This window comes from Lipophrys pholis, assembly GCF_963383615.2.
Source record: "Lipophrys pholis genome assembly, chromosome: 18".
Taxonomy (NCBI): Eukaryota; Metazoa; Chordata; class Actinopteri; order Blenniiformes; family Blenniidae; genus Lipophrys; species Lipophrys pholis.
Genome location: NC_137646.1, coordinates 6,341,475 through 6,359,595, shown reverse-complemented (window position 1 = coordinate 6,359,595; position 18,121 = coordinate 6,341,475).

The window sequence follows — 18,121 nt, the reverse complement described above, 5'->3', positions numbered from 1 at the left end:
TTCTTTGGACAGACTTCAAGTCACATGACTGCAGAGTTTCTCCTGACAGGAAGAAGAAACATGGCCGACATCCTTTCTATTTTAGGTGGAAATTGTTGTATCTTAAGATTGGTTGTGGTTTTAGCTTCATTTTAAGAGATTTTTATTGTATTCATTCGTTTTATGTATAAGATCTGTACCTTTTCATTTTGACGATTCAGTTTTCTCAACAAACCAAGGTTTTTCTGGTTGCTATGGCTATGCTGCAGACGATTTTACCAAGTGACCAGAAGGAAGTTGATGTCTCATCATACTTCTTAAAACTACAGTGGTACATTTGACCTCAGATACACTTCTATATGGAAGCCCATTTCCGCCAGTTAAAAAAAAAAAAGAAGAACTTACACTTGAGTAAAAAAAAATCCCATAGTATGTCATAATTATGAGATAGTAAGTCGAAATTATGAGATAGTAACTCATAATTATGAGATAGTAAGTTATAATTATTAGGTAATTTGCACAAGTCAAAAGTAGCAGGTCTTTGTTGGTATGAGCTCTCCTCTTCAGTTGGACACAGAAATGGATTGTCAGTATATTGAGGACTACTTTAAATGGGGCTTCACAACAAATGAAATACTTGATTTGCTTGCTAATTCACATGGGATTGTATTAAGCAAACGCACCCTGGAAAGGATTTTAAGAAAGAAGCGGCTCTGGCGTAGGAAGAATAAAACTGATGTAGATGAAGTGGCAACCTTCATTGAACAGCAACTGGAAACCTCTGGTCAGTCCCATGGTTACAGATGGATGCATCAAAAATGCTGGTTACATGGAATTGTAACAGACAGAGAGACCGTAAGGATATTGCTACGGTTACTGGATGGTGAAGGTGTCGATCTGAGGTCAAGAAATAGACTACGAAGGCGTGTGTACCACAGCTGTGGTTCAAACTATGTTTGGCACATTGATGGCTACGACAAGCTGAAGCCATTTGGAATCGCGATCAGTGGGTGTATTGATGGGTTTTCCCGAAAGATGATATGGCTTGAAGCTTACAAAACAAACAATGACCCAAAGATCATCGCTGGCTATTTCATGGAGGCTGTTCTCGACGCTGGTGGCTGCCCTGCCAGACTCAGACTTGATTTAGGGACAGAAAATGGTCGCATGGCTGAAATGCAGCGGTTTTTACATTTTTCTGAGAACCAAGATGAAAGAGACAGTGTAACCTTTGGTCCAAGCACAGGGAATCAGCGGATCGAACGATGGTGGCTGACACTGCGCAGTGAGTGTGTCCAGTTCTGGATGGACCTGTTTGATAAGCTGAAAGAAGATGGACACTTCTCTGATAATCTCCTGGACAAGTCCTTGATCCAGTTTTGCTTTCTTCAAGTAATACACGTAGGCTAAATGACACATTATGAGATAGAGAAGGTTGTAGAAAGCCATAACTTAAAACATTTTGCCTGAATTCTTTGCAAATTGAAATTGAAATTATACACTTTGTTTGGAAAGAAAACAACAGTAATGCACGTTGTGGTATTCAGAGTTGCTTTGACTCTACTAAATATAAGCATTATTTTAGTGTTGTCCTATGTAATAAACTGAAGGATCTTTTTGATTGGCTGTTACATTCAACCACCCAAGTTCCTGTAAGTTGGTCGAATAAAATTCTTCTCAGTAGCGTCCCACTGGGCACACTATGGAAGTTAGGAAAATTAGATTTTTGCATTTTTGGAAAATTTATATTCGCAATAAGTTTCATAGCTTGTCTGTCTTTGAGTGTGAAGTCATGACATTTTTCTGAACAGTGATGTAGTACAATCCCCTGTAGACCACTGATGTGTGAAGTAAGAGTGACACAAATACACAGCAAAAAAAGTGGCCATTACTACAATGGCTGTAACAGGTGAAAATGACATCATCACTCATTGCCGACCTTGCTGCTGTCATTACAATGAGACATTGTTTGTAATTCAACATTTTGTTCAAGACCTTCTGATCCCAAAAGTTTGAATCAGTGAAGATATTTACAAATTTAGCCACTTTTGTGCCAACCTGTCATATTAAACAAACCTTGGGTAAGAACTACTTGACTGAGCAAGAAATTACCAATTCATTCATTTTCTTCCACTTATCCGTTCCCGGGTTGCGGGGGTGACAGTCCGAGCACTGTCACCCAGATCACAATGCACTGATTAAGAACCTTCCTGCAGGTGGTGGGCCCACGGGAAGGTGACGCCCGGCATGGGACACGAACCCACTACCCCTGAGATTGTGAGTCTCATGCTCTACCAACTGAGCTAGCCGGGGGAATTACCAATTGTTATTCCCTAATATTGTTAAACACGTTTTTTTCAAATCAGGGTCCAGGGACTCCCAAGGGTTCTCAATAGGATTTCAGGGGGTCTCAGTAGGATTTCAGGGGTTCTCAAGCAAAAACATGATTTTTGCTACAATTCTTTCTATAAGTAAGAGGCAGAATGTATCACTACTTTGGTATTAATAGTAATGACACAATGAACAATTAAACAACATGTAAAGGAAAACAAACAACAAAACATGACCAAATAAAAAGATTTATCAGACGGGAGGGAGATGTATTTGAAGTTTAGCAGACGTATTCACGGTGTAGCTTGTGCCAGTGTCCTTTAAATTCAAAAGTTTAAGAAAAGAACTGCTCTATTATTTTCTCATAGGAAGAACTCAATGAGGTTGTGTTGACTTGGAACAACCACAGAGTCCGTCAAGTCCACAACTCACGATCACCCCATGGTCGTCCCTCCGTCCTGCATGCAGTCCCTCACCTGGACGGAGGAAGAGAGTGTTTGCATCGTGTGGATCTGGAGAAAGTTCACACCTGCCTTGAAGAGTGTGCGTTTAAGGACTTCCCATGTGATGAAGATGTGTTCCATGTCTGTGTGGACCTCATGTCTGAGTATAATCTGACATTAACAAATGATGTGTTTGAAACAGTTGACCTGTATATCAAACTGAGACAGCTCATTAATACTGAACTTGATGTAGAACTTTGAAAGTGAAACTGACCTGATGTGTGGAGAGTGTCACATTCACCTCTCCAAATTGTTTAGCTTTTTCTTTTCTGTATTGTTCCAGGAAAAAAATAAAGCTTCGTACATAATTGCAGCGGTCAATTCTAATTGTGTTAAATGCAAAATCCACACATGCATGAACAGATTTTTTTTATTCAAACAGTTAAACAATCATTGAATACTGAACAGCACATGGTTGACAGGTAAGTGCAAAAACGGCAAACAAAAAGCTCCTGAACACATGAACACATATTAAATGCTGCTTGAACATCAAAAAAAAAAAAATTGGCTTGGATTAGTTTCAGATTTGTTTGTTGAACTGATTGGAGCTTAGACTATGTCCATCACCCATACATTGCTCTCTAAGACTTTGTTCATTTCATGTCGAAAGTCTGGATAGTTTTCATAACTCACAGACAGCTCCAAGTAACAGCCACATGTATGAGCGACAGGACGTCTCTGAAATCCCTCCACTTGCGTGAAGCTGACACTGATGCTCTTTCCTGTGAACAAGTCTGATCCTGTGCAAAATCTGAGGAAAGAGGAGAGGTGCTGGCTGTCTGATTCCCTGAGATATGCATTTACATACTTGACCATTTGTTTCTCCAGAGCATTCGGGGAGCTGGGTATGTAATTGATCTCATGATTTTTCGTGAAGTTGGCTGAAGTTCTTCATAGACAGCGACAATCCCTTTCAGCTCTGATTTCACAGGTGCCAGTGTGTTGCTCCACTGTTCAATCATGAAAGCGGGCTCCTGAATCAGTTTCTGGTGAGCAAGCTCCTCCAGAATTTGGTCAATGTTATCTGCTGTTGGAAGTCTCCGGCAGTTGTGAAGATCCATGATTTCCAACAATTCTTCTTGATCAACACTGTCAAAATCTGATCTGCAAGATTCAAAGATCCTTCCCTCAGACTCTGACACATACTTGAAAAAGATGTCCACAAGATCACTCTCCAAAGAGCCCAGAACTGCCTGCTCCAGAAGTACAGGTGCAAGTTTTACAGGAAGGTACTTCCCTTTCTGCCAGCCAAATGTAATTACTCTGCCCACGCTTTCCCATTCATTTTTACCAAAATCATGACGCAGGAATGGCACTTTGAAGTCATTTCCCATAGTGCATTGCTCATAGAAGTCATTCCAAAATTCTGACAACACATCCCTTAAAACTCCTCCATCGTCCACAGCCTTTTCAAGCTTTCCATCAGGAAGTATAAGTCTAAAGGAAACGTCATTCTCGAGGATACTTTCCTCAGAAAACACTTGAATAAGTTCTCTGAGAATTTGTCCACGATGAAGAACAATCATTTTCTTAACTCTTTCCGTCTGATTGGCTTGTTCCTGCAATGTTTCCACTGCAGGAGGCAGAAATGGTTCAAAAGACAGGTCCTCAGAGAGAGGCGTGGTATCACCAAGACTGGAGTACTCCATGTCGGAAATCCTTTGTGTGTGGAACGTTACAACATCACTATTATCTAAAGAATCCACATGAAGTAATGCACCATGATCTGGTAACCCAGATGTGTCAGATGTGGCGTACATGACGGAGAGACTTTCACCAGTTGGATTAGCAAACACTGTGCTGCTTTCAATGTAGATGATATCTGAAGAATTTATCTCCACAATGTTTGTTGCAGCAGTGTCAGTAGTGTCTGGAGAATGGTGATCGATATCAGACCTGTCATTTGTGTTTTCACTTGGTTGTGCACTTGCAGCACTATTACTCTCTTCCTGATGTGTGCCACTGGTGATGTCTTTTGTTTTGGTTGTTAAATAGAAACGCAAGAGAGGCAGCCTAGTCTTTTCATACAGTTCCCAAACTGTGATACTATCATCTAATGAATGCTCCTGAAAATCAGTTCAATCAAAGTCAAAATCAGTGACAATCCCTACTGTATTTTTTCCATCTGGAAAAAACAACTGCACAGCTTTTTCAGTCATACCCTGCTTTTTAATGTCTTTTGGGACACTCACTTTTCTGGTTCCTCCACCTTTTTTGGTGCGTATCTGCATAAATCCCTCCTCTCTGTAGTGCATCCATCCAATCTCAATTTTTCTATGATTCTTTTGAGCATTTGTTGGTTGTTTCTGGTGCTCCTTCTCTAACACTTCATCACTTTTGTTTCTGGAGAGTCTTCCTCTGAGACGCTTGAAGATCTTTGACTTGCGACTGCAAGGTTCTCTTTCCTTTCGTCTGCAGTGTCCAAAAACAGCCAGTCGATCACCATAGGATGGCAGATACTCCTTTAGCTGGTCGTCCGTCATGAGGCATATAACACTAGAATCAATCTAAAATAAAGAAATATTTCATGAATTCTTCATTCAACTGTATTAAGCTATAACAATTAACCTTTAATCAGAAATATGTTTTCATGAAGCGTATCCACACTTTAAAAAAAGAAACAATTAATTAATAAAACACATCCTACATTAAGTACCTTCTCCTGTTCCATTCGCTGTATGTCTTCCTCAGGCACCTGTCGTGACTTTAAATAGTCACTAAGGTCCATCTGGTCCAGTTTAAATGACTCTTGCACCTGTTGAAAAACATAAAAGCTCAAACATAACCTTAAATAATCTCCTTTTCTACAGCAACCCTCTGATTTGATTACAAATTCAATACTTAAAGTGGAGAGAGTTTGGTAAAGTTGGCACGTTATTCACAGATTCTGACTTTTAAACATTCTGGTTTATATTAATCAATGAACCTTGTAAGAAGGTGGTCTTAAAACATTTCCTTAAAATTATGAAAAAGTATTTTTGTCAAACTATGTGTTGTAGCTTGATCAGCAGGACCACTCTGATAGATAAGCAGAGTTTGCTTGAGCTACACTACATTATAGTGAAGTTATTGAATGTTATTACTGTAGCGGCACTTTAACTAATTCAAAGTCTGCTCTGGTGAGGACCGGGAACCTGGTTTTAGACACGTTCAGAGCAATATCCAATGTGCAGCTTGTTGTTTGGATATATCAATCAATTTATTGGCTTTATTGGTGTTTCCAAAACAGTCGATGCCTTCATCATATACTCAGCCCAAACTGAGTTCCTATATATTTCCTATATTTCCAACAATAACCAAATAAACGCTGAGTATGATCCTTGGCTCAAACTGACCCCCTGACACGTCTCCCTGACACGCTCAAAAAACAGTGTTTGCTCCCCTGTTCTGCACACCTGACCTCATTCACCTGAAGGTTTTATTTCCTCCTTGCATTACCCAAGCTCCCCCTAGTGGGTGAACATAGTACTTGCACATAAGCCAGTGGACAGGTGAACACAGAGAGAGCGTTGCATAAACATTCAAAAATTATCAAACATAAAAGTGTCTCCAACAATTACTAGTAATTGAATATTAATAATAAAACATTCCTTAAAATTATAAGCTCATTTTTAATCACATATCAAATATTCAGTTTTTTATTAATCAATGAACACTGAAATCCTGTAAGAAGGTGGTCTGAAAAAGTTTCCTTAAATTATGAAAAAAGCAGTTTTGTCAAACTAAGTGTTGTAGTATTGTTGGACAGAATTGCATTGGTCTACAGAACGATACAGTAAAGTTCTTTAATGTTATTACTAATAAAAATCCATTAACCTAATGACAAAATATTTTTGTTAAGCTAATAGCAGTAGTGTGATCAGCAGGACCCAATTGATGGTTGGACTTAGTTTCTTTGTTTCATTACATTTGAGGGAAGTTGTTGAAGTTATTAAATTATATTACTCATAATAAAAATCCCTTAAAATGTATGAAAAAAATATTTTCTGTCAAACTGATAGCTGTAATATGATCAGCAGAACAACTTTGATGGTAGGACAGAGTTTCAGTGGTCTACATTATATTACAGTGAAGTTATTACATATCATTAATAATAAAAGCAAATAAAAAATGCTTAAAATTGTGAAAAGGTGTTTTTATTCAAACTAATAGCTGTAGTATGATGAGCAGGACCTTTCTGATGGTTGGACTGAGTTTCAGGGGTCAACAGAATACTACAGTGAAATTACTGTAGTAATTAAAATGTATTTCTTATTAAACAAATATTAAAATGATGATTTACGAAGGGGGTGTAGGGGCTTCTTTCTCAGCTGATTCCTGTACTAGCCGCCAGAGATTAGTTTTGGGTCCTGTAGATTGAATGACGCGCTTTTAGCCTTTACAGAGACACTGGATCCAGGATGCGTGTTGATATGGATTTTTTGTCGCGCACAAACTGTTTCCACAGCGGACGAAAGGACATGGACCGAGAGCGAGAATAATGTCAGAATGACTACTGGATAAAATTAAATAAAAACAGAAATTAAGGCAAAGCGAAGGCAAAGCGCTCCACAAAATTTGCGGCTCCCCAAACTGTCTCTCTCCTTACCACACCCCGAGGTGAGTGCACCTTTCAAGCCTCCTATCCACCCCCAAGCGCGCTCACACAAGCCCCCATCTACTCCAACGCAACAATACTCCTTCATGCCACACGGGCCAGCAAACACACACGCATTCACACTGTCCTCCCCAAACCCTGATTCCTATACACCAGCCCCTAATTATTGATTTTAGCAATAATTCATCCAACATTAAAAGTAGGAGAAATAATTATCACACAAACAATCTGCAATGCAAATGGCACAAGAACATTAGAATCCATGATAACGCCACATGGGAATCTTCTTTCTTCTCCTCACTACTTTGACCTATAAAGTCCATGATGTGTGGCTGATGGGTGTTTTTTGGGGGGGATTTACGGAGCACCATCCTCACTCACTGAGTTTTCACATCAGTGCCACATAATCAATCAGCAAAATGTATATTTACAGAAACAGACGACTACAGATCACAAACTGATCTTCTGTACTACACAGTGCTGATTTAGCACCTGTTGACTTTCAGGCCTGAGCAGTTTGAGATTAAATCAGATGTAAAGTCATTTATTGTGAGCAAAATAGCAGAATTTATAAAACTGGAAGTGATGGTTGAGCTGGTTGATGGCAAAAACACAATTCCAAGTAACAGTGAGACTTCAGACTGGAGAGGTTTACTTTTGTTAATCCATCATTGGATTGTTATTTAATTGATAAATATTGAAGATAAAATAGGTGTTAAAGTTTTGCTTAAACAGTCACAGGTCTACAAATTAGTTTCTATGCTTGATGGTAGTCATGGCAGCAGGCCCAAGGGGGCGGGGCTTAACTCCTTTGATCCCGTGTGACCACACCGAGCCTTGAAGTTGGTAAAGCCACTTTGTGATGTCACACTGAGCTTTGAAGAATCACCCAACAGAGTTTACAGAACCAGTTGGCTCTTCTCTCATCAGTTAACCTCAGGAGACACCAGTCCAGGAACTTTTACAACCAGAATTCAACTATTTTTGAAGTGCCACTTCTAAACTTTGTCCACGAGTGTTTTAACTGGAGAAGTGAGTAGATTGATTGTTTTGTTGCTAAAAGGTGAAGCCACAATATCCATTGATGAAGTTAATATTGAGAACGTATATCAGTTTAGGTTTTTGGGAATCATATTCTGTCTGTGTGGATTTTAAACTTTAGACAGTAGGAGGCGCAGTTTGACACAGACGCGTGATTTTGCTCCATCTGACTCTGATAAAAGCCCCTCTCTAATTGTGGGAACACAAAATATGACAGCATTGTTCTCTCTCACACACACTAGCAATTTCACACTCGCACTCTGAAGCGAGCCAACAAAGAAAACTTTATAATGACCCTCCTGGGGTGGGACTGAATTTTACACTGAGGCTCATTTACTTGATCACTGCAGGTCGTTCCTGCTCTGTGATATTTTGGGATTTTTCACGGAGCACATTCATAGAGCACACTAACTAATTACCAGAGGATTTTATTTTGAATGCCAAATATCAAAAGTTTAACTGGAGTTTATGAGGAACAAAAACAAAACAACTCAGTCCTCGGCCAGCCAGCCGGCGACTGGGAAGTTCGGTCCTTGAGCTGCACCTTTAGACTTCGAGAGCGTGCATGGAACGCAGCGCTAAGCCTGTTATGATATCAAATTTTGCTGGACGATAAATTCTCCCAGAATCTATTGCGATAAACGATAATATTGCTGTTTTCATACCATTTTTCTACTAATTTATTAATAATGGTATAATAATGCAAGTGTACCCTTTTAAAGATAAATAAACTTTTATTTCTTAAGAATATTTAGAATTGGAATTGTGTTATGAAAAAAGAGATTGTAAATATCCAAAGTAAATAATCAAAACAACCTCATCTCTCCCTCTCCTCCTCACGGGGCTCTCATGCTGCTCTCAGGTGTGCCAGGTGCCCCGCCTCCCCACACAAGAGTGATTGACAGGCAGTGTTGGGAAGGTTCAGTTTCTACATGAACTAGTTCAAAGTTCAGTTAACAAATTTTAATATGAACTAGTTCAGTTCATAGTTCTAAATTCAGAGTTCCAAAAATTAACGATAATTAAATAATAATTTTTTTATTGCAATATGTTGCTGCGAAGTTTGAAGTTACGTGATGCACCTGAACGCATCACCCAGTATCAACAGCATGAAGCTTGTTAACCCTTAAAAAGCAGAGTCGTCCTCCGCATAGTTCAAAGCATGTAAAGAAAAAAAGTAGTGGCTTGTCGTTTGGAAAATACGGTAACCATACGAAGATGAAGTATTAATGGTGGAGACAGAGTCTGAGGTAGTGCTGCTGTCTTCTACTTGATTTTGTCGTGATGCTTCACATTTTGATGACGTATGCGGTGGTGCGACTCTGGTGGCTGCTGTTGCCAGATTGGCTGTTTTCCCCCTACATGTTAAGGCCCGTTAAGGCCTTACCCGGGTTTTCCACTGGAAGGCTCAGAAATCTGGCAACTCTTTAAAACAACATTAAACTGTGAGAGCCGTTCACTAACACCAGAATGAGCGCCGCTCACTGTCACATCTTTGGTAAATGAAACATTATCCAGCCTGGCAAACTCATCCAGCTCATTTTTAATTATTGTGCAATTAATTGATTTATTGATTATCACGACAGGCCTAACCACAACATGGAGGAGCTGGAGAGATTACGCTGAGTACTGGAATGAGGTTAAACTACATGAAGGAACCACATGAAACACAACTCCAGAAACAAGGCATCATCAGCGACTATGACTGTAAATACTGAACCTCCAGAATTAAAAACATTCAATTACACTGAATACAAACATCAGGACATGGAGGATGATGTCGACCCGGACAATAACTTCCACTACAACATCACTGACAACTGCTGCTATTACTCTCAAGATGAATTCAACAGGACAATTCAAAGGGACAATAAACTTTCAATTCTACCTTCAATAGTTGGAGCTTCTATTCAAACTTCAGCCAAATCAAACAGTATGTAGGTCAGTTCAAACAACCATTCAGGATTGTCACCATCTCTGAAACATGGATCAGCACTGAGAAGGGAGCTGATTTGACCTGATGGATATGAGTTCAACTCCTTAAACAGAGAGGGGAAGGCGGGTGGAGGGGGAGCTATATATGTGGGTGTAGACCTGAAATATAAAGAGGTGGAGAAAATGACAAGAGCAATGAAAGATGTGTTTGAATGCAACACAGTTGGACTCTGTATGAAAAAAAAGAATGTAATTGTAAACTGCATTTATAGAACACCAGGGGCCAGTTGTTAAAAAAAAATGTAATCTGGATCAAAATGATCTGGATTTGAGAATATCTCAATTGTTGCTTTCCTGGATCAGGTAATCCGTCTTACTTTTATGACAGTTTTTCAAAGCCACATTGGATTGGATTACCCTGATCCAGATACACAGTTTTCAAGATGACCAAATCCAGATTACCAGTGCTCTAAATGGGACAACATATCACAATGTGGGCTACCAGCAATGTAAAGAACAACAGGTAGAAGAGCCAACATGGGGAAACTTTAAGTGTTTTTTTATTTTGAGACAAAACACAAAAATAACATAAACATAAACATCCACTTCTATTTATGATTTCTTTTATGACCACGCATCTGAGCCACAACAAATAACAAGTGGACATAAACAAATACATTGTGGATATTTTGAAAAAGTCTTAAATTAAAAAAAAAAAAGGCTAAATGTCCAACAGTTAACAGAATAAAGAATGTTCAGGGTTCTTCATCCGAGTAGGACAGACCAGACGAGTAGGACCTAAAAGCAACCTTGAAAATCAAGCCTTGCTTTTAGGAGGCAGATGTGAAGTTTTGCCCTGGATTGCTGCAGTTTGGCCAGCTTGATTTGTTCCTCTGCCAGGAGTATCTGTGCTTCTCACCTCCAATAATGTCCAGAACCAAATCTATGTATTCACCTTTCTTAAAGGTTTTGTTGCCCGTTTGGCTGTTTTTTGTTTCAGCAAGGTCCTTTGTGGCTCTGGCCCTCAGATTCTTCCATCTAAAGTTCACCTGCTCCAAGATCCTCTTCTGGCCAGACCCCATTGCATTCACATTCTGGGTGATTTCAACCAAAATGTCTTTCTTCCTTTTGTTCGTCAACATTCCAGCCACAACAGAACTTTCTACTATTGAGGCACAATGGCACTTTACACCCTCCAGCAGTGCATGGGTTTCTGCTACAGTGAAATTAGGCCCTTTTGAGTCCATGGTTCCACCTAATCTGCAATGAGCATAGTATTTATAGTCCTTGGACACGATTGACTTAATTGATCACAAGGCAAAAGATGTCAGCTGATGAGTGGTCTGCTTTTTGACAGCCATCTTATATCAAGCCTTTCTCAGAGGACTTACAGAGAGACACTGACATGGCAGGTATTGTCCATCTCCACCACCATTTTGGTGGAAAAGGACACCGTCAAAGGGTATATGTTGAGTGTGCAAAACCACTGGAGCAATACACCACTGAAGAACTGTACGCTCGCTTCCCCTTTGGGAATGCTGATATTAAGTACATTGCAGACCTTGTAAGGCCAAAACTTCAACGCAGAACCCAAAAGAGTCACATTCTGTGGAAGAACAGGTTCTCATTGCTCTGCGCTTCTATGCATTTGGGACTGAACTATGTTCTGCTCGGTATGTTAAGTGACTCTGCAACTGTAGAATCATGATCAGCCACCATAAGATATTTGGTGGTTGGTCCATTCTGGTCCTCATGACGAGACCCTCTGAAGAGGAGAACCTGTCTTCAGGGGACTCTTGTCCTATGATTTCAGGGCGTCTCTACATCTGAGGTTTTACTGGACAAAATAATCCACAAGAAGAGTTTTACTTTAACCTTCACAATGAATTGAGCAGCGTTGTTGGCAGGATTTGAACCTATGCAGGGAGACCCCAATGGATTTCGAGTCCATCGCCTTAACTTCTCGGCCACAACAACATGCTTCAGTGCAGTTTTACATCAGGATTAACCCACTTTGTTGCCTTTTGAGGAGACCAGGGTTCAATTCCTCAGAGGGCAGTGTAAGGTTTTCTGTGTGTGGTTCCTGATAACCTTCAGGGCAGACGTTCTTCCCAATCCCTCCCTCTCAGGTCACTTAAGGTGTGTTTCCACCGCACAAAAAGTGCCGGAATGGACTGGTATAGTCCGTTATGGTTCGGGTTTCCATCGCAAGAATTTGGGAATTTTCCGGAAAATACTGTTCCAAATACCCCGGCTGGCTCAGTTGGTCGAGCATGAGACTCTGCATCTCAAGATAGTGGGTTCATGCCCCTTGCTGGGTGCCACCTTCCCATGGGCTCTTAATCGGTGCAATGTGATCTGGGTGACAGTGCTCACACTACCACCCCTGCAACCCAGAAAGAGATAAGCGGGAGAAAATGGATATACTTCAACAGATGAACAAATCAAGTGCAAAATATAAATAAAAGTATATATACAAATTGATTTTTGACCAATTTTAAAGTTTTGCTACATTTTCTTCCTGAAATCCACTATGAAATCCTGCCCCCTGTTGGGACCAGAATAATCCTGTTTTTTGGGATCCAGATCCAGATCCTACTGAAATGTTTTGAACAACACAAACTGAAGGTCCGATCCAGATTAAAACTAGGATTGGATTACATGATCTTATCCGATTTCAGAATCCTTCTTTCCCTTTTGAACAACCCATTTTCAAGATTTGATAACCAAAATCCAATCAGATTACCTTTGAACAACTGGCCCCAAGGTATTTCTGAACTATGTACAGTAATGTGGCCTCATATCTTATAGCACCATCTTCCTCTCCTTCATCCTCACAAACCTTTCAGCCACCTCCTTCTTATCAAGCACAACGTCTCTCTATGGAGAGCAAAGTGAGGTTTGAGAGTCTGGCCTCCTTCATGCCCAGAGAGAGTTTTGAATTCATTTCAGGCTGAAACTGCGTTCTGCATTTGCACTAGTGACTGACTGGTATGTCCTTTCCATATGGCTGCAGATGATGAAGGGCAGAACAGCTTCTGTGGTGTTGAGCTTGATTTCTAGTTCACTACACAAGGCAGAGAAATAAAGAAATCCATCCCAGACCTGCTCAGCTGTATTATGGCTCTTATATTGGTAGAATCATTACAGGCTGCCTGTCAGTTTTAGAAGAGATTTTAAAATGCTACTGCTTGTTTTTAAAGCCTTGAATGGTCTGACTCCTCCATATATCAGAGACCTGTTATGATAATAATAATTACTAGAGGTTTGTATTTCCAGAAGAAAATGCAAGTGTGAATGCTGAAGATTGAATAAAGCTGATTTCCTTTGATCTCAGCGTCTCCATGGTTCCAGTGCTGATCTCTTATCAGATCAAAGGAGATCAGTGCCTTTTACCATGGAGATGCTCAGAACAAAGATCTCCTCCGGCTTTGATCTCCGTTGATCTCCATCCGGTGCCTCTCCCATCTACTTTGTAATGAAAGGCTCGTTATTGTTCTTTTTCACAACCTTGGTGATGACGTCATCATTAGATTCTTTAAGAATTGACAGAACTATTTGATAATATCACATCCAAACTGTAAAAACATTGTTGGATATGTTTGTTTCTTTAAGAAACTCAGACCAACTTGTTACTACAGACGAGTTTTAGGGCCACTCATGACAAAATAAAATAAGAGTTTGTTTCTTTTCATGCAATTTGATTTAAAGTCAAAAAACAATGTTGAGATATTTTTTCATCATACAATATGATAACAAAGTTGAAATACTGCATCATTCTGCAAAACTTCCTGTCCATCCACCAGGAGGCACTATCACTGAGACTGTATATTGGTCTATGGAATTGATCAGGGTAGGACTCTGATCACACATGTAAAGAACTGTATAATAAGTGTAGTATTGAGTAACAGTCACCTTGATCCAGTGATACAACACAGTAACACCAGGACAACAAAAGCTGCCGTCACAGTGAGGAATTAATATTCCAACAAACAAACAGGCTCACACGGGGGGCGGAGCCTCAAAAGAACTCAAAGAAAATCTAAAGTAAAGGAAGAGCAGTGAGGAAGCTCTGCCTGAAACGTCTGTGCTGGAATAAAGTGAAACTGACTGATCACAGTGTTTCTATTGTCCCATGATTTAATATTGTAGAATCTCACAAAGTGACTCATTAACAGAGTCGCTCATTTTCTGCAGCAATCCTTCCTGGATTTTGTTGCAGCAACAGTGTTGCTTTGTCCTGGATGATGGGTTTGAATTCTTCAGTGGTCTCTATTGGAGGATAGGAGGGTTTTTCATTTATTTTTTGTATTAAAGTCAACAAAAAGTGAAAATAGGATTTTGTTTTTTCAAATTAATTTGAACTTCACCTGGAAAAAAATTTTTTTTAATTGAAGTGAACATCATGGTGAGAATGGGAGTTCTTTTTAAAATTAAAGTGATGTCTAAATGATGTAAAAATCCTCATCCTTCACTATGTGCAATTAAAAAGCAAATAAAGCTCCAGATGGATCAGAACTCCTGGAGTGAAACATAAAGTACTTCAGGAAAGGAGGAGAACGCCGCCACTAGATGTAGAGATATTTTCAGGATTGTTACGTTACGTTATGGAACGAACACTGAAGTTAACCCAGAAGTGTAGTATGGACATGATTGTGTGTTCTTCTGTGGTCTGGTGGTGAGTGTGTGTGTTGCCTTCAGGGGCAATGGGAAATATAACCACTGCATGTAAGAAACATTAAACAATAAAAACACTTCTGGTTAAGATCACAGCAACTTAAAACACAATAAATAAAGCCAAATAAGAAGCAAAATCCTTGAAATGTGATTAAAAAGCTGTCAACAATGAAGCTGTCCCATGAAGACAAAGTCTTGACTAGTTTTCTGCTGCTGGTTGATCCATGATGCAGAAGATTTGGATGAATGACTGATGGTTTCTTTGTATGTTTCACATCTTGTTTTGCTCTTGAATAGAAAACATTTACAATCACATTCAACACAAATATTGGAAGAAAGAAAGTAGATGTTTTCACCAATGTGGGCCGGTTAGCTCAGTTGGTCAGACTGTGGTGCTAATAACGCCAAGGTCATGGGTTCAATCCCCATACTGGCCAAATGAAGCTTCATGAACCACTGTCTTTACTCTGAAGCTGCCAGATGGCACTGTCTTTTCAACAAACATTTAAAATATGCTTCATTGCTAGTACTTCAGAATCTATCTTCAAACCAACAGTGCCATCTGGTGGTGAGAAAATTAAGAACATGGTTCATGAGGCTTCATTGAGCGTCACTACTTGTGAGTATCTCCACCTGTCACACAGGAGGCTGGGGTTCACTTTCCTGATGGAGTTAGGGGATTGTTGTGGTGGATTGCTCACACTGCATGAGCAAGGCACCACTATTATAAATGGCTGTATTGTAATTATTAGTTGCATTGACTTGGAATCAAACCCAGGCCTCCAGCGTGGCAGGGGACAACTCTACCACTGAACCACCAATGCTAACACAGCAGATCAGACCCGTCTCCATTTAAAATGTCAAAGAGAACTTGTCCTCATGGCAGTAAGCCATGTATTAAAATGAATCCTGATGGAGACACACAAGCTTCAGAGGCTCTGACAGAACTCACTCACAAACCTAAAAACTGCTTCAGGTCAAATGGACCATAAAGTTACAAATCCTCCAATAGCAGTTGAACCTTCAGCTTCATTTCTTCAAGGTCGGCCATGACTAATGTTTTCATTTACTTTTGTCAGGATGTGGTCATTCCAGGAGCTCTGTCAAGGCTGTCAGGAGTCTTGATCTCATGCCTTATTTATGACAATCAGTTGAGTCCTTTAGCTTCTTAAACATGGTGGCTCGTTGGTCTGGGAGTATGATTCTCACTTTGGGTGTCAGAGGTCCTGGGTTTAATTCCCAGATGAGCCCTTGGAGTTACCATGACCCTCTTCGACAAATGGTTTTAACTTTGGTCATCAACCAGGATCTCTTTGTGTTAAATTTCAAAAGAGACTGAGACGTTGTGTTGGAGGCTTGGCTGATCTCTGCTCTTCACCTCATGGACTTTTTATCAGAGAAACCTCGTGGTAATTTCCAGTTTGTGTCTTTATAACTGATTGAACCAAACTGAAGCACTTCAGCAAGTCTTTCATTTTGACTCAGACTTCAGCATTATGATTTGTTCCTTTAGCTTTCAGGTCTGTCTAGAATCAGATTGGTCATGCAAAAGGTTCCAGATCTCTGTAAAGGACAGTAGACCCATCCAAGATGGCTCCTGTGTTCCATCCTGTTCTGGATGTGATTCCCTCAAACCCAAGTGAGGTGTAAAATGTATAAAAGCTGGATTTGTACCGTATATGTAAAATGTTGTTGCTGAGAGAGAGAGAGAGAGAGAGAGAGAGAGAGAGAGAGAGAGTGGAGATCAAAGTGAAGAAAGAAATGTTGTCACTTTGTCCTTTTCCCATCTTTTATGACATCACCAAACAGAGTTAGCAGATAGAATCATCATGGTATCCCACTTTGCAGCCTCCCTGGGAAAGTTCTGGAAGACATAGTAGAGAAAGTGTCAGTGGCAGAGGAAGGTTTGGATCCATGGAGCTCTGGGTTCTGGGCCCAGCAGGCTTCCACTGTGTTTCAGGTGATCAGATCACAAGTTGCGAGTCCTGAAGACAAGTTTGAACAGACACCAAAGTGCTTTCACTCAGACCACTTCTGGGTTTTTTTGTCCAGAAGTATCTGCAGATGAACTTCATCCACAACTGAACATTAAACTCTACTGGAGTCAGTCCTGCAATATGCAAATTAGCCATGTGCACCGGACAGGAGGAAGCCTAACTTTGAGTTTGAGTCACTTTGTAAATAAAGAAGTAAAACTTGTTTTCCTGAAGCAAAACTTCTCACATGCAGCCAATCAGGCAGTGAGAAAATATGGTGCAACACAGCCAGCAGTCTGCTCAGATGTTTCCTGATTGTTTTCAAATCCAGAGCGGAGCTTTTCAGCATCTTCAGGAAGGAACAATGGACTACAATTTGTTGAGTTTCAAAACAGCGAGCAAGAAGAGTCTCCACTTCTGCACCTTGGTGGTCAGGATCAGTGTCTGCTTCGTCTCACTCAGAAGTGAGAATCATATGGAGACACAACACTGTGTTGGCAGGCCTGGGTAGTGTGGTGGAATTAATCATGGCACGTGGATCTGGGCCAGGCGTGGTGCTGGATGATTCCACCAGCATTTTCTCTAATTCTCCAACTCTAAAGGTAAAAAACTTCACTCGTGAAGCAAAAAGCAGATGAGAAGTTGGACTTGGATGCAAAAGAGTCTTTATTCTCCAGAACAAAGACTCTGAGCCACGGATCCCACCGACGACTGAACTCCTTTGGCTGTTTCTCCCTTTAAGAACCTGTAGTGTCCCTCTTCACTTGGTCCCCCTGTCTTCAGAGGATACGTCTCTGTCTTACCTCAGTCAGAGGTCTTCATATCACACACATTTTACCACACTAGTGCTCTGACCTTGTTCCATTGATCATCCATAAATGTCTGCTTATACAGGTCCACTACTACGTCTATGTGCAGCTGCTGTCTGTCTTACTTCTTTGTTTCATCAGAGGACCTCAGCTGATGTCAGGACATTGTCTGCAGGTGGTTGACCTCCGTTTGAACTCACTCTCTCTGCACTTCTCCTCACTGACTCTGCTCAGCTCTGTACGTCTCTCCAGGCTGTAGATCACATCAGCCGT